Below are 13,912 nucleotides of genomic sequence, written 5' to 3' on the forward strand. Positions count from 1 at the left end.
CGTTCACGCTTTCACACACACCAGTTCTTTATATACAGAGCTTTTACCTAAAGGACTGGTGTCCTAAGGGTGGGATGTCAGCCACAGTCAGGTTGCAGGGCTCTGAGCAACCTGTAGTCAGGTCAGCTTTGTCCCGTTCGGGGTTGGGCCTGGTCATCATCACCACGGCCCACCACAAGCTAATGGGCAATTTGTTTTCCTGAGCTTTTCTCTGAGCATAAAATATATGGAAAGAGGGGAGAAAGGAAGGTCTAGAGAAAGACCAGCTCCCTCTACCTGGGCTTTAGGAGGGAGGGTCTAGGGCGCCTGGGTGGCTCAGTCGGTTAAGCGACTGCCTTCGGCTCAGGTCATGATCCCAGGGTCCTGGGATCGAGTCCCGCATCGGGCTCCCTGCTCTGCATGGAGCCTGCTTCTCCCTCTCCCACTCCCCCTGCTTGTGTTCCCTCTCTCGCTGTGTCTCTCTCTGTCAAATAAATAAATAAAATCTTTAAAAAAAAAAGAAAAAGGAGGGAGGGTCTAGCAAGGGAAGGCCCAAGTGTGTGGAAACCCAGAGGGGAAAGTGAGGACCTAAGGGTTCACAATCAATCACACTGAGGCCAGAAGGAGCCCAACATATCTGATACACATCTTCTAACTTGAAAACCTGCATCTTCTCTCCTGTACACTCATTCTGCTTCTAGAATATTTTCAAAGCACACAAACCTTTAAGGGCTTTAAAAAGTATAACCAAACTTTAACTCAGAACCCGATTTCTCCTCAACAGACGTGGTTGTTGTAAGTTCTCATGCCCAAGATGTCCCTGTGGTTGTAAGGGATTGAGGAGGCAATCTTAGTTCTGGAATCCTAATCATGGATGCTGCTCAGACGCTCAAGGTTGCACCTCCCTACCACCATGCCTGGCCCACACGTGCCACATCTCGCCTTTGGCTTCCTGGATTTGGTGATTGTGGGAAGGTCAGAGCCACCTACAGCAACTCATACCATGGCTCAACCAAGTCAGATCCCAGCCGTGCTCACCCCCCTCAGGTCCCACCCTTCCACGGAGGACCTCTGCTTTCTTGAGATCTCCAGACCCCTTTCCTCAGCTGAATTCATGCACTACAACACGTGTAGCCTGCCCCATGCCGTCCAGTGTTAGATTTCCCCTGCCCTCTGTTATTCTCCAGCGCAGACCAGCACATGGGATTTGAGGACAGGAGGATCCACATCACTATGCTGAGACCAAGGAGGTGTCATGGGACTGGGGCAGCGAAGTCTGCAGGGTCTATGTAGCCCAGAGGGAAACAAAGACCCTGATTACACTCAGCAGACAGGCCCATAGGGCCCAGGAAGTGTGTGGCTCAGTGAGGAAAGAGAATGCTGAAGATGAACCCAGAACTGCCTTCTAGGCTCTAGAAGTTTCTAGAAGTGGCCCGAGGAGAGGGGCAGGCGCTGGCCTCAGCAAGGTACAATTATCATTCCAATTTTATGGACCTGAAAACTGAAGTCTAGATGACAGCTGCTAAGGGATTCAGTAAGCATTCAAATCCCACCATAACTTCCAGACCTGTCCCAGAGGGGAGAATCGCAGCAATCTAAGTGAGACGTAGGGAGCCCTTGCTTACTTGGAGTGGATGACAAACTAAAATGGAGGTCCAGGGGCACCTGGGTGGCTCAGTCAGTTAAGTGTCTGCCTTTGGCTCAGGTCATGATCCTAGTGTCCTAGGATTGAGCCCCACATTGGTCTCCCTGCTCAGCAGGGAGCCTGCTTCTCCCTCTCCCTCTGCACCGCCCCCCGCCCATGCTTTCTTGCTCTCAAATAAATAAATAAAATCTAGGGGCGCCTGGGTGGCTCAGATAGTTAAGCGTCTGCCTTTGGCTCAGGTCATGATCCCAGGGTCCTGGGATCGAGCCCCGCGTCTGGCACCTTGCTCGGTGGGGAGCCTGCTTCTCCCTCTCCCTCTGCCCCTCCCCCTGCTCATGCTCTCTCTCTCTCTCTGTATCTGTGTCTCGAATGAACAAATAAAACCTTTAATATATAAATAAATTAAATAAATAAATAAATAAAATAAATAAAATCTAAATAAAAAAATAAATTAAATGGAGGTCCAGAGCACCTTAAACTTTTTTAGAAAGACTCAGGTACAGGCGGCTGAGGCGATAGTAGATTGCTTCTTCCTCAGCGAGCGAGCCTTGCCTCAGAACCTAGATACCTGGGAGGAAAAATGGCCAGGTTCAGCCCTGCAGAATAAAGGGCATTCGCAGCTAGGAACAGAGGTGACAGAGTGCCCTGAAAGGAAAGGGACAGTGAGTAAAAAGCCTGAGGCAAAATCACCCCTCCCCCCAGATGGCAGTTCACCATGTAGCCACCTGTCTCCCTGGAAAACGTTCAGTTCCTGGGTACATCTTGTCCCCTTCCTGCGGAAGCCAGAACCACACCCGCTTTCCCCAAAGTCTATGTTCTTTCCGCTCCGCTGCCTAGTGGAGTGGAATGATACCAGGGGCCTCATGCATGGGAGAAATACATTCACCTAACTGAAGCCTTGGGTGACAGTCCCAGAGGAGGGAAGCCAGAGGTGGGTCCTTTCCAGCGCTGGGGAAGTAGGAAGCAACATGAGAGGGCTCACATTGCCACTGGTCCCCCAAGAGACTCTGGAGGAATTTTGGCCCATCCTGCGTTTTGCTCTTTGTGTCATCTGGGCTGTGACAACTCCCTGAGCCTCCGTCTCCTCGTCTGCAAATTTCAGATAAATAATATCTGCTTCACAGCAGTGTTACAGGGACCAAATGAAATTATGTAAGTAAGGGTCTTAGCCAGTGTCAGCAAACAGTACGTGTTTAGGAAATACTGGTTGATGTGTCGTTGCTATGAGTGAGCTGAGCCCTCAGGGTTCACCTGGGACCTGGCCTGGAAGACTACCCAGGTGGGCTGGGGAGAACCGAGGCACAGCCAGACTGTCCCCACGCCCCACCTCCAGCGCCCCCAACAGGGAGCACTGCCATCGCGGGGAGGAGGTGGAGCGGGGCTCTCCGGGTCAGTGCCCTGCGAGTTGAGTGTGTGGCAGACAGGAGGAAGAGGATTAACATGAAAGCAGAAAATGGGATTAGGAGGCCTCAGGATAATGTGCCCACCCGCCCGCCATCCATGACAACGGCTTCTTGCTTTCACTCTCTGGCTTCTGGAGCCCAAAGCATGTAAAGCTCGGTCACCCCCTACTCCCAGGGACAGAGCCAGCCAAAGGCTTGGTAGACTCGGAGCATGCGACTACTCAGTCGGCTAGGAAGAGGGCCGGGCTGCCTTTATGTGCCCTTACTTTCTCATTTAATCCCCACGGCGGCTCTGAAACGGTGGATGGCCCAGAAGGTGAAGAGCCAGGATGTTAGCCTCCGAAAGCCTGTGTTTCTTCACCTCTCCCCACTGTCTCACGTGGGAGCACAGCGTCCCCCGGCACCCAGATCAGTGATGTCTCAGACCTGCACGCCCCTTAGGAAGAATTCCCAGACCCCCACCTGCCTTTGATAGAAAACCCAAAAGGCAATTTAAGGAGACCAGGTCTGCCTCTCTGGCTCATCCCATAAGGGTGAGGATGTCCCCCAAAGAGCTTGACCTTTTTTCAGGACGCCTTTGAGGTCTATCATGCAGGACTTTTATTTCCCCCGTAAGTTCTTTTTTTTTTTTTTAAGATTTTATTTATTTATTCAACAGAGACATAGGGAGAGAGGGAACACAAGCAGGGGGAGTGGGAGAGGGAGAAGCAGGCTTCCCGCTGAGCAGGGAGCCCAATGTGGGGCTCGATCCCAGGACCCCGATATCATGACCTGAGCCGAAGGCAGACACTTAACGACTGAGCCACCCAGGCGCCCCTCCCCCGGTAACTTCTTTGTGAATCCAGGCCAAGGCTACACCATCAGGTGGAGAAAGTGCTATATAAGTCCCAACTGTGGGAAGAAGATTGACCACATTATTTCTTAAAATTACTTCTCAAGTTCTAGAGGATCCCCAGTGACCATGTCCAGGGAGTTCATTGTCTCACCCCATTCCGCAAATTAAAACAAGGCCCATCTCAGCCTCCTTTTTTAGGACTGTAATCCCTTGTCCTCCTGCCCCATCCTACCTGGCCCCCCACCCTCCATCACTCACCTACCCTCTGCTTGCCTCCTCTCCGCTCCAGGGTGTTCTCCTGAGGTATAGTGATAAGATGTCCCCCATCTGTGATTCAGGGTCCCAACAGGAATAGGAGAGATAGATTTATAAATGTGTAGGTACAGGAGAACCCCAAGGGATAGGGCTGGAACTCGGGCTAGCAGCAGTATAGCTATTACCAACCCCTCCCAAGGGGAGGGAATATAATCTGTTACCAGAACCCAGAGAACCTAGAAGGAGTCAAGTGACCAAGGACACAGCCAGGCGGGGTGACCTCACAAGGAGGGAGCCAGATGAATATGTATGCTCGTGTTACTCTCCTCCCCGCCCCTCTGCCCCGTCCCCGTCTCCTTTGGAGCTCTCCACTGGACAAACCCACCTGAAGCCATAGGGACCTTGATGTGAGGTCTGTAATTGTCGGGGAGTCCTCTACAGCATGCATTCTCATGAGGGCCATGATCATCCCCAAGGAGAAAAAACTTGGCTCTCGGACGTGAAAAGATCTTAGATATCCCAATGGCTGGTGATCCTCCAAAAGCCCACAGTATATAAACAGATAACACAGTATATGCATGCTATTAAAATTTCATGGGGGTGGTGCAGTTAGGATAAAAGTATCCACAAAAGTACTTGGCAAGGGAGGGGGCAATAATGAAAAATAGATTAAGCGGCACTGGATTATAGGGACCCAAAACTCTTTCTGGGGCTGGCACTGAGAGCTTCAAATCTGTCACCCTCAAAAGTACAGTTTATACTACTCTTCTCGAAACTGCCATATATACCAATATACATCTATATGTATTCCCTGTGCAATGTATAACAACAACCATTAAAGTGCAATTTGAATTATCTTTCACCTAATGCTTTCCTCAACCTACCCTTGCCCATGCTGAACATCAGACCACTCACGAGTCTCCTGCGTCTCCCACAGCTTACAGCTTTTGGTTGAGATTTCTCCACAGAGAAGAGCCCCCCCGCATCATGGGCAAGTCAGGCAATTTCAATGTGCAACTCCCTCCTCTCTCGAGGGCTCAGGCCACAAAATATTTCTCAAGCGCTAATCACTGCAATGAATACTGAATTACCAGACATGCCCCTGCCTTTCAGGACCTCACAGTGTCACTAAAGATGTCAAAAAAACATAACTAGAGCTGTCACAAACTCAACGAGGTGAGAGGAGCTGTCATGATAGGGCAAGGAAGCTGATTTGCTTGGCAAAGCAGAGCGCCTGACGGTCCCATCTCAAATCGCTAAGGGCCAGTTAGCCCGGTTAACCAGGACCCTCAGGAGCATCAGTTCCCCCACCAGAAGCCCTACCATTAACACTTCTCCATCCAGAGAGAGGCTTATTTATCCTTACTCCGTCTTTCTTATCTCTAAGCCAGTTCTCTATGGCCCCCAGACATTCCCCCCATTTCCATGGCGACTCAACAGGCTTTGGCGGGGAGCCTGTCAGAAGCTTCGTGAAAGTGTAAATAGAGTGTGTCTACTGTTTCCCCCTTATCCATACACTTATTTGGCCCTTCAAAGAGCTCTAGTAGATTAGGGAGACACGATTTCTCCTCACCAAAGACAGGCTGCCTTTCCACAGGAGGTGGGGCTTGCTCAAGTGCTCCATAATCCCACCCTGCGAGATGCTGCTGACTGGCTCGGCGTGGAAACAAAACTTGTGGGCCATTTCCCAGAAGCCCTCAGGCACCCTGAGGTTCTTGGGCATGGAGGCCAGTCTTTAGAAAAGGCTCTCCTTTCGTCCTGCCCTTCCATGATGTTGATCTTCTTACTTACTTGGGGAAAGACGTGTAGGCAAAATGAAAATGAAATACAGGGTGCTTGCTTTCCACGACTCGGAGATTTAAGACACTGTTAGCCATCTGAACTCAAACAGAAGACAGTGGTAAGGTTATCTGTATCACATTTCATTTTATGACACATCACCTTGTTTACACCCCTCTTCAGGTTGTTTATAGGGTATAGAATACCTTTAAACACTCTGGTCCTGTTTAGCCTTTTTTTTTTTTTTCCCATCAATAAAAAATTTTAAAGGCAGCCATTGTTCTAAGAAATGACTCTTGTACTTAGGGCACAAAGATGCTTTAATGGGGAAAGACAGTTTGTCTTGTATCTTGGCTTCCCGTATCTTTTTGAACCAGGCTTTGATGCTCTGCGGAGTTTTCTGACTCCATCGTCGAGCTATGCAGCATTTTGCAGTTATTAAGAGCAAATGAGTTTCTTCTTTAAACACAGGCCTCTGCTTAGCACATTTAGTCCTATTTGACTTGGGTCTCAAGATAGTGCTATTCCCGGAATGGACTTCACATGCTGCAATTTTTTTTTTTAATTACCCACAATCCTATCACAGATGCTGAAATGAGCTTTTTTTTCCCTACAGCCTCTCCAATGACTTGCTGAGATAAAGAGACTTATACAGGGTACTTGTGGGTTAGGAATTTCCAGGTTAACTCTTTAATATGCAAGTTGTTACATATATAACCCATTCATGCTACTTCTGAAACTATCTTCTGAGCAAATACTTCAAAATACAAAAAGATCCAAATGCTGCAGATGTTCCTTGAAACATTATTTAGAAAAACAAAAAATGCGGATTAGACAACAATGGGATAAAATATGTAAATTACAGCGTTCAATGAAAAAAGCAGGATGCACACCCACATAGGCAACTATGTAAAAATGCGTGTGAAAAAAGACTGGAAGGAATGCACACGAGGAAAAATTTTGCAAGGATGACAACCCACGTAGCATTTTTTTTAAATTTCCGGAACTTTTCTTGCATGCTGTAATGTTGCTTAATTTAAAAAAAAATGATTTTAATTAGATAATTGTTTCAATGGATTAAAGGAGTAGCTCAATCTTTTCACCTAAAGTCGGAGCAAAATCTCTCTCTCCCACTTTGTTATATAAGCTTCATTTAAATTGGAGTTTTGGAAAGTCAGCCCCACTAACTCCCTGATCCATAAAATGTGCTTGATGGCTTAATACTAGAGTTGAAATCACAAATGACTGTAGAAGCCAGCAGGGAGGGAAGGGAGTTGTGCTGCCTGATGCCATCTGGAGAGCTTAGGCCTGAGCGCACAGGTATTTCAAGGGAATATGAGGATTTTTTGTTTTTTTTTTTTGGTTTGGGGTGTGTGTGTGTGTGTGTGTGTGTGTGTGTGAACGCACATGCATGCATAATTCTCTTGATTGGCACATTTTGGCCTCTAATTCAAATTCAAAAATAAAGGCATTTGTGGGCCAACTAGTACATGTCTACCAACTGGAATCAGCCAGCTGACAGCCACTTTGTGACCTCCAGCATAAAACCCATTTCTGAAGTTACAGCCAACTGCCTGATCTCCGGGCATTAAGGCACCCTGACCTTCCCCATGTTCTCCCGCTCGCTCTTCTCCACTGAGCCCTACGCCACTTCTGGCTGTTTTTATGAGGGTGATGAAGGATAGTAGTCCCCAAAATTACGAAGCTTTGTGAATCGGTCGGTCCCTTGTTGGAAGCCTTTCTCTTTCCAGACCGTGAAAGCTGGTGACATTTGTAATATTGATTTGTCTTTCTGTCTGTCGCTTACACTTAGTGTGCCGGGAGGAGTGGATTCGATGCCGTTCAGATATGGCCAGTCTCATCCCTGAGCCCCGTCAGAGCTATCAGATGCTGCCAGCCAGGCCCGGGCTGTTTCCAGCTCGTGGATCAGACTTGAGGAGTCAGTGTGTATATTACTATGGGACGGCACTGGTTTGCCACACCGTTTTCCCAGTCTTCCCAGGTCCTTGGATATTTGACCCCGGACGCGCAGCAAGGGGCAGCTAACACCTCAGGCCTGACCATCATTCCCAGTCCCTGCTGTACCATGGACCATCTGGCCCCACAAGTTTTCGTGATGTCCATGGGAGCTGCCCCGGGAGCCATGGCAAACGGCACGGGCAGGACCTTCTAGGAGCTTGTGCATTGATCAACTAATTAACCACCCATCAAGAAACAAATGAATTGAGCCTCCGCAAGTAGCCAGCTTTGGCTTTTACATAGTGACCCACCCCTTCCTTCCCTATCCAGGACCTATTGTGGTTACGAATGCCTCCTATTCGTTCTTGGTTTATTTTGAGCATGGCAGATGCTGCCAGATGTTTACTTTTAACGTGAGGAGAATTGCACTGTTCTTGTGGTTGAGGGGAAAGAAGGGGGAGCTCAGGGCTGTGGGCAAAGCTGGCAAGCCCCTCCATGGCCCAGGCCACCGGGGGCTCCTTCCCTCTCCCCTCCAGATGTGCACCAACCCCCACACCCATTTTGCCAAGTCAGCAGATCCAGACTATTCCAAGCACGGAGGACCCCGCAGGTTCCAGAACCCAGGCAGCCGCACACATGGCCCACCATGGGGGGCGCACCTGTGTAACTCGGATAGTGCCTGGGCTCCACCGGCCCTCACGGCACCCTCAGAATGGGATTCCCCACCACGGAGTCCCCTTCCAAACAGCTCCCTCTTTGGCAAAACCAAAAGGCAGAATTTCCTTGTGAACGACTTGGACTATCTGAAAATCACACTTTGGGCAGTCGGGACCATGGTAGGACCCCAAGACTAACTGCGGGACCGCACAAAGCCTGATCCATTTTGCAGCTACAACCCTGTTGCTGGATCCCATCACTGTAGAGTCCGGTAGGACATAGGGGATCTTGTGTTCCTAAGGGGAGCTGAAGCTGGTGGCAGAAGCCAATGCAAATGCAGGTTCTTCCCACTGGGGGCCAAAGTCTTCCAAAGACATGGCAGGCAATTATTTACAATCCGTACCCTTTGAAGGCAAGTTCCTGATTCCGTGTCACCTTCTGCCACCTTCATCTGGACAAAAAGGGATGCTCTATTCATTTGTCCATCCTGTCCTAAGCATAGACCTGTCCAGTCTACCCTCCTCCCTTCTGCTTTCTTGGGCCTTAATCACCTAAAGGCTAAAAACGTCTTCTCTTATTTTTTTCTTCCTGGTGCCCAGAAAGCAGGACCAAAAAGCAGAAGTGCTTAACCCTAGCTTCATAAATTATGCCCTGGGGGACCTTCACATGGATTCATTCATATCATGCAGCACCAGTTTCTTCATCTGTCAAAAGGAGACATAATAATACTTATTTTACAGGAGAGTGGCGAGGTATACATCAAGTTGGTAAATCACTGATCCTGTCACTTCATAAGTCCTCAATAAACATGAGCTGTCATCATCATTATTGTCTTGTACTGTTGGGTTCCACAGCCGACCCTCTCCAAGAGGTCCTGAGGCAGGATGCCCATCTCTCTGGGGGTCAAGGTGTCCGGGCCCATCCAGGCTACTCCAGCAGTATATCCAGCCAGATGTGGTTCAGTACATGCAGCAGATGAGGCAGGCTGGGAGGGCCAGGACAGGACAGGACCACCCATCGGGCTGGGGAAGGTGCTGGCAGGACAGCCTCAGCTGCAGCTGCCAGGCAGCCGTCCAGAGTGACAAGCAGAATGCAGTGTGCAAGGGTGTGGAAACAGACAGCAGGTGGCAGCTCAGCAACTGTCGGCAGCGGGGGCAGGGAGCGGCAGATCTTCCAGCATTTGGGAACAGGGTGTCCCTACCAGCAGATGGGCCCCAGCAATGGGCAATTCCAGAGGGGTATTCTGAAATCGAAGCAGACACACAGCATCATGAAGGTCCCTCAGCAGATCCCAGCACCCACGAGATGCTGGATCTAGTGGGGAAGAAGCCAGAGAGAATAAAGCAGGGCCCCAGACAGATTATCAAGACAAGGCTGCAGGCCCAGAAAAAAAAAGGCAGAGGGGGGAGAGGGGGCATTGCCAGAGGTTGGCCTCCAGCCTTCAGAAGGGGAGAAGGCCTTCGTGGAGCAAGTCCCACCGTGGTCCAGCCTGACCCGTGATCCCTGGGCCCAGGCCAGGCTACTCAGCAGAGCAGTCAGGGCAGGCCTGAGATTGTGCTCTCCCCACAATGAGGATGCAGGCGGGAGAAGCTGAAGGTCATCATGGGGTAACTTCTCTCTCTCTCTCTTTCTCTATCCAGCTACCTCACCAGTTTTCCTGATTCTTGCCCCTTTGCCTGTTATTTTTCTCCCCCAGATCCTACTTGCTAATAAGGAAGAACCAAAATAGATAGGGTCAAGCTTTTTTAAATGAAAAACCCAGCCCATCAGGGACCAACAGCTCTCCTGACTGTCATCTGGCCAGTGACTTGGCCACAGGCTTCTGTCATGTACCCAGTGGAGGGAGCTGCAGTGGTAAACACAGCTGGAGGGAGCTGGACCCCAACTAAGGAAGGAAGGTGAAGGTCCCCACAGCCCCTGCCTTGGGTTTGGCTCCCATGTGTCTCTTTCTTAGGCCCAGCTGAAAATGCTTCATAAACTCTGTTCTGGACCCACGTCTTCCCAATGACGGTGAAGACTTTGTCTTGGAGACTAAGTGACCTTGGGAGCCATGCTCGAGGTTCCTCTATGCTGGACCCACATCCCTGCAGATGTGGAAACCTAATCCATATTCATCCATGTAGGTCAGTCAGCCTCACACTGTGCATCTATGTTAGCCCCTAAGCTACATTTTTATACTATTTCTCAACCCACACACATACTCTTAGTCACTAGCTTCCAAAGCATAAAAGCACAAGCAATGAAAGTGGAAACCACATCAGAGGACCTCATAAGGGCAGAAAGCAGTGACCAGGGCACACCTCACCCCCACCCCAGTCTCTATGCACTTCAGCTGTACTATCCCTTTCCCTGTCATGGCTGGGCCTCTCCTCCTGAACAAGGTGGTCCAAGGAGCGCTAGTGACCTGAACTTGGTGGGAACAGGCCAACTGTCTTCTCAGTTTGCTCTCAGGTTTAGAATATGGTAACTGGTGTGCATAACATTTGGATCCACCAGGAGCTAAGTTTTGTAGACTCCATCTGGAGCCAGGGCCACAGGACCCTTCCTCACCTCCAGGGATTCCTGGATACATAAAAGGCAGATGATCAGCGTTAGCAGTTGGAGGAAACGTAATAGGTACCTAGTGATAAAGAGCTAAGAAGCCATGCAGGAATGATAAGACAATCCAGACAGGAGCAAGGGCAAGAAGGCTCTTCTGCTCTAGGGCCAGAGGGAGAAAGGAAAGTGAGAAAGTCTGTCCAGTGGGAACTGCAACCACAGAGAGAAGGGTCATCTGATACGAGCTGGAGCCATGAAAAGACCTAGATTCTGCCAAAGACACCAAAGGAAGCAGAGAGAAAGAAATGCCCCACCTTTCCCCCTCCTCCCTCCTTCTCATCTTCTGCCAGGGTACCCCCACCCCCCGCCCGCCATTGAGTGAACTTCCCTGGAAGCCAAAAGGCAGAGACTGAGAAATGTAGATCCTACAGAGCAGCCCGCCAAGGTAAAGGAACCGTTCTGAGGGCAAATAGGCAATTGACCAGCACCAGCTAAGAACAATGACTGACCAGGCCTTGGATAGGCCAGTTGCAACTGTCTCTGTTTTAGGGCAATATTAGAACCACCTTCCCAAGGAGCAGCACCCTCCTTAGACCTCCCAGTCTCACAAAGATAGAAATGGATCATCAGCCCCGGATGCCCTGGTACTGTGTACACACAGAAGGTTATCTCATCACAGCAGAAAGATACCCCTGAAGGAAACTGGGCAGTGTTTGTAAAGAGATGGTGCCCACCCTCAGGGGCTGTCTGGCTTTGTGTCCTAATTAGGCAATAGGGGATCCTTTGAGCCATTTCCTACCCCGGGGGAAAAAAGGGGGCATGCCCTGTGCCTTGCTGAATGGTGAGGCATCTGGCTGAGGACTAGGAGGGAGGCATTGTTCAGGGCACCAGAGAACTCACCATGCTCCCTCGAGGAGACCAGAGAGCCCCTCTTCCCTTCCCTCTCTCTCCTCCCCTAAACCCTGACCACATTTGGCCCAGCTCCCTTCAGGCATCTTCCAGAGACTCACTCAAGATCTCAGCTTGAGCTGGGCATTAGGTTCATGTGCCCCAGCGTCTCCCTGTCTCCCTTTCTCCCTAAACCCCACCCTAGGAGCCAGTCCTCAGATGGAAAGCCCCTCCCTGCAAGGCCTTCAGCGCAAGGGTCCTAGGAATAAGGGTAAGGGAGGAGGCAGGGTGGGGAGAGTAAGAGGACATTTCTAAAATTCCTGGAAGAGAAGGAAGGCTTTACCCAACATGGGTTGAGAGTCTGAATATGAGGCCAAGACAACAAGCAAAATAGGAGGATCCTCCCCCACCCCATCTTGGTCCTCCTTTGGCAATCACAGCCTAACTTCTGCTCAGACATTGACATTTACTAGTGTTTCCCATAAGTCTCATATCCTCACCTCTTCTGCAAGTTCTCCACAGTCAGGATCCCCATCTGCAGAGCCCAGAGCCCAGCACACACCTACCCCTCACCATGCTGCACAAATACTTCACAACGGGTCCTATGCTGGACAAGTTACCTAATTTGCAAGGCCTGTTGCAAAATGCAAAGAGGAGCTCCTTGTTCACAATTATTAAAAATTACGAGATAATGACAACAGAGCATTGAACGAAGCACAGGACTCTTCTAAGTGGTCCTATGGGGTGTGAGTGGTAGCTTGCCTCCAAAGATTCCATCATCAATTCCTTACCTCCCTGTGTCTGCATGCCACTCCCACATTAAGAGGTGGAGTCTAATTCCCTTCCCTTGAACCTGGACTTGAACAATAGAACACAATGGAAATGACACTCTTAGACCTTCAAGACCAAGTCATATGAAGCCTTACAAATTCTGCCAGGGGCCTCTTAAACACTTGCTTTTAGGACACTCCCTCCCTCTTCAAAACCCAGCCAACATGCTGTGAAAACCCAAGTCACACAGAGAAGCCACGTGTAAGTCAACGGCCCCTGCCTGAGTCCCAAGGGGACAGCCAGTATCAAGTGCCAGTCATGTGAGTAAGCCACCTCGATCGCCTAGCCCCCCTGAACCTTCATAAAACTGCAGTCCCAGAGACATCTGTCTAAAACCAGATGAGAAACCCCAAGTGAGAACCACCCAACCGAGCCCAGTCAATTCACAAAAACATGAACAATTATCACAAGTTGTTGCTTTTAAAAGCTAAGTTTTGTGGTGGTTTGTCGTGCAACAATAAATAACTGGGACACGCTCCAAGGAATGGCATTCATTTGGAATACGATGTGAACGGCCTAGGTTTTGTGCCCCAACAGCCCTCCCCAGCACACAGTAGGAGCTCAAGAAAGGCTAACCGCAGTTCCTGACCACCAGTGTGTTGACACCAGACATGGGAACCCCCTGGCCCAGGATGTGCCCTCCCACCGGCGGATGTCCTTTGTCGTGACATATTTGCCATCTGGTTTCAATCTGACATCTCCCTGGCTGAGGAGGGCTTGGATACTGCTGTCTCCAGAGATTCATGACCACTTCCTCCCACTCCGTTCCTACCCATCCTACCTCAGGAAATGAAAAGCGATTTTTCCCCAGGGCCTCTTTACCCATGGCAACAGAACAGGATTTCCAAAACCAATCTCACGGCCAGTTCCAATATCTGTCTTCACTGGGATAATCATACAGATGCTGCACCTGCCCTCAGATTCCATTTTCCGCTCTTGGCGTTTGTTCATTTGTTTCTCCAGGTTCTTCAAACATCTGATTACATTTCATACTTCGGGTGAAAAGTTGTGAAGATGGAAGATTATCAGACTTTGTCATTTTCGTCAGCCGCCCTCTCTGCTCAGCCGCTTCTCGCCAACCCTTATTCTCTCTCCTCACCCTCTGCCTCCTGAGACTTCCCCTCGTGCCCTGTGAGCTCCTCT

The 13,912-nt window shown here is 49.8% G+C and overlaps 1 long non-coding RNA gene across 1 annotated transcript in view; it reads right to left on the minus strand.

Annotated features, from left to right (window-relative positions):
* LOC123851017 (uncharacterized) overlaps positions 1-13,912 on the minus strand; it is a 51,795-nt gene that overhangs the window by 14,217 nt on the left and 23,666 nt on the right. The window lies entirely within an intron of this gene.

Source organism: Mirounga angustirostris, unplaced genomic scaffold (assembly GCF_029215605.1).
Source record: "Mirounga angustirostris isolate CCGP_5_RB_7025 unplaced genomic scaffold, mMirAng1.0.hap1 SCAF_10, whole genome shotgun sequence".
Lineage (NCBI taxonomy): Eukaryota > Metazoa > Chordata > Mammalia > Carnivora > Phocidae > Mirounga > Mirounga angustirostris.